Source organism: Callorhinus ursinus, unplaced genomic scaffold (genome assembly GCF_003265705.2).
Source record: "Callorhinus ursinus isolate GAN/ISIS: 27379988/994484 unplaced genomic scaffold, GSC_fseal_2.0 scaffold4, whole genome shotgun sequence".
NCBI lineage: Eukaryota > Metazoa > Chordata > Mammalia > Carnivora > Otariidae > Callorhinus > Callorhinus ursinus.
In genome coordinates this window covers 84,743,584-84,747,267 of record NW_027397066.1, presented here as the reverse complement: position 1 = coordinate 84,747,267, position 3,684 = coordinate 84,743,584, and the positions used below count along the sequence as shown (strand labels likewise).

The 3,684-nt window shown below is 34.0% G+C and overlaps 1 pseudogene; it reads right to left on the bottom strand.

The window, feature by feature from the left end:
* Window positions 1-1,420: 1,420 nt before the first annotated feature.
* Window positions 1,421-1,882, bottom strand: LOC112825628 (cytochrome b5-like; annotated as a pseudogene).
* Between the last annotated feature and the right edge of the window lie 1,802 nt (window positions 1,883-3,684).

Sequence of the window (3,684 nt, the reverse complement as noted above, 5' to 3'; positions counted from 1 at the left end):
AAGATCTCTATGAGGATAATCAAATCTCTGATGAACAAATTCAAAGAACCAAACAAATGGTGAAGTTGTACATGTTCATGGATAGGAGGACTCAATATTGTCAAGATGTCACTTCTTCTCAACTTGATCTATAGATTCAATACAATCTTAATCCAAATCTCAAGTTATTTTGTGGTTATCAACAAAAGGATTCTAAAATTTATATGGAGAGGCTAAAGACTCAGAGTAGCCAATATACTATTGAAGGAGAAGAGAAAAGTTTGAAGACTGATGCTACCCAACCTCAAGAATCACTAAAAATCTATAGTAATCAAGATAGTGTGGTATTAGCAAAAGAAAGACAAACAGATCAATGGAAGAGAATAGAGAGCCCAAAAATAGAACTACATAAATATTGTTAACCAATCTTCAATAAAAAAGCAAAGGCAATACAATGGAGCAAAGATAGTCTTTTCAACAAATAATGCTGGAGCAACAAGACATCCGTATGCAAAAAAATTAATCTAGACACAGACATTACACCCTTCACTAAAAAATAATAATTTAATTTTAATATAGTTGACATACAACATTACATTAGGTTTCACAAAATTTAACTTAAAGTTGATCACAAAGTTAAATGTAAAACATAAAACTATAAAATTCCTAGAAGATAACATAGGAGAAAACATAGATGACCTTGGGTATGGTGATAACTTTTCTGTCACAACATCATAGGCATGATCCATGAAAGAAAAAATGGACAGTCTAGACTTGATTAAAATTAAAAACTTTTGCTCTGTGAAAGACAATGCTAAGAGAATGAGAAGACAAACCACAGACTGAAAGAAAATATTTGCAAAAGATACATCTAATAAAGCACTGCTATCCAAAATATAGAAAGAACTCTGAAAACTCAACAATAAGAAAATACACAACCTAATTTAAAAATGAGCCTCAGGTCTTAACAGACACCTCGCCAAAGAAAATAAGCAGATGGCAAGTAACCATATGAAAAGATGCCCCACATCATATGTCATCAGGGAAATATAAATTTAAAAAACAATGAGATACCACTACACACCTATTAGAATGGCCAAAATCCAGAATACTGACACCAAATCCTGGTGTGGTTGTGGAGCAACAGGAATTCTCATTCATCACTAGTAGGAATGCAAAATGGTATGGCCACTTTTTTTAATATTTTAAAAGCCAGATATATTTTTTAAAAGATCATGCCTACGGTAAGTAACTTATGTAGTGATTGAACATCAAAAACAAAAAAAGTTGATGAACAAAGAGGCACATTCTAAGAGCTCAGGAGTAGAAAAAATAGAATTCTTTTTGGTTTGGTTCGAAGGTAGTAGAAAAGGGAAACAGGTATATTAAAAATTATTTTTCAGGTGAGGGCTTCTGTTAGTTGAAGTAGTTAACACTGGCTTCTTTCTCCCTGGTCCAAAGCAGTCTTTTCTCTCATTGACTTCTGAGAATGTGTTTAATCTTCCACTGTGTAGAGGTGATACATCAGGGCTACCCTGAGTGCTAAGATGGCTGGGATCACCCAGTTGGTCACCAGATGGAATTAGAATCAACAGTAGTAATGACAGTTTCCAAAGGCTTGGTTATCTTTGATCTGTCATCTGGATGAAGCTCCCCAATTATATATGTTTTAGACAATTCTCTAGCATCTGTAGAGTGCCTGACCCTCAAAGTTTTCAGTAACATCCCTCCAGTTTGTTGCCTTAACACTGCTTCCCCCCAACCCCCCAGGATATTCCTCCACAAACTTGGTCAAACTGTACACCTTGTGGTGCAGGATCAACCAGGTGCTCTTGCTGTAGTTGTGCTTCTGGATCTCTTCCAGGATGTAGTATTTGATGGTCTGGTCCCACTATTTGGCCATTTCTAAACACAGCAAGCCCTCAGGCCATGCAGACACTAACAAAGCTGGCAGAACATAGCGCACAGGTCTCAGAGAGCTGGGCCTGGGACATTCCTGGTGCCTGGGCCCTACACCAGAGCAGGGTGGCCCGCACTGCCCAAAATGATTTGGTCACTTTGGAAGACAGCCTGGCAGTTTCTTAGAAAACTAAACATATTCTTACCATTGATCCAACAATTGCCCTTCTTGGTATTTACCCAAAGGAGATGAAAACTCATGTCCACACAAAAACCTGAACATGGATGTTTATAGCAGCTTTATTTATATTTGCCAAAACTTGGAAGCAACCAAGATGTCCCTTCAGTACGTGAATGGATAAGTAAACTGTGGTCCATCCAGAAAATTGAATATTATTCAGCATTAAAAAGAAATTAAGCCTACCTTTTTTGTAGTTTTTTAAAAAACTAAAAGGGTTTTTAATGGAAAAATTTTAAGTGCAGATTACTAAGTGAAAGAAGCCAATATGAAAAGGCTACATACAATATGATTCCAATTATATGCCATTCTGGAAAAGGCAAAACTATGGACACAATTTAAAAAAAATAGCAGTTACCAGGGGTAGTGGTAAGGAATGGATGAATAGGCAGAGCACAGAGGATTTTTAGGGCAGTGAAAATAATATGATATTGTTGAACACTACATCAAAAACTAATGATGTACTATATATTAGCTAACTGAACATAATAAAAAAATAAAAAGAAAAAATAAATTAAAAAAAGAAAAAGAAAATAATATGATATTATAATGGTGGGTACATATGATTATACAGTTGTCCATATCCATAGAGTGTATAATACTGAGTGAATAATAATGTAAAGTATGGAATATGGTTGATTATGATGTGTCAATGTAGGTTCACCAATTTAAAAAAAAAAAAGGAAAAGAAAATATAAGGTATCAAGCAAGGAAACTATATTCAATCTACCCAGTGTGCTGGACAGAGGTGGAGAGAAGTAGGTTTGGTACCAAAAGAGAGTTATAAGCAGGTACATAGGTTAGAGAACAACTATTCTTATAGTTGAAATATTTCAACAATTTCATAATTTTTTTACTGTTATTCATGTTCCATGTCACAGAATAGAAGCCCCCCGTGTTTTTTAATCATGAATTCTTTGGAATTTTGGAACATATACATGGTGAAATAAAGTTTTCTATTTAATTGATGTATTTTTCAGTTCTGGTTATTCATTTCACCCCATGTTCCTTCCTCTCACTCAAGCAGAATTCCTATTACTTCAGGGAAAGAATTTTATCACAGAAAATAATAAAAAGAAATGGAATCATAGCTTTGGAGTCTCAAAATAACTTTCTAAAACTCATAGCAAAAAAATAGTTTTAACAGCAAAGGTTTTTTTGACTTTCAAAAATGAAACTTTTGGATGTCAAAATCCAAAACTGTGATGGATTGGGGCATAACATTCATGCTACAATAACAAACTTTGAAAAAATAAAAATCCTTAAAACACTAAATAAAGAATCTTTGGACAGAAGGAATAGGAAAATCAGAATTTGCCTAACCTTTACTTTTTCTGTCCATTACAAGACAGCATTTCCCTTCAAAGAGGCCTGTATCCTGACCCTATCTCAGGATGGTTTGAATAATGAATAAAGAATTTCAACAAAAAGCGTGAGTATACAGAACTAGAAATTAAATGGAAATTCTAGAGATGGAAAGTAAAATAACTAAAAGAAAATAACACAAATATAATTTTAAAAAATCAACAGAGGAATTAAATAGTATTGTGTGAGTATTCATAGCATTC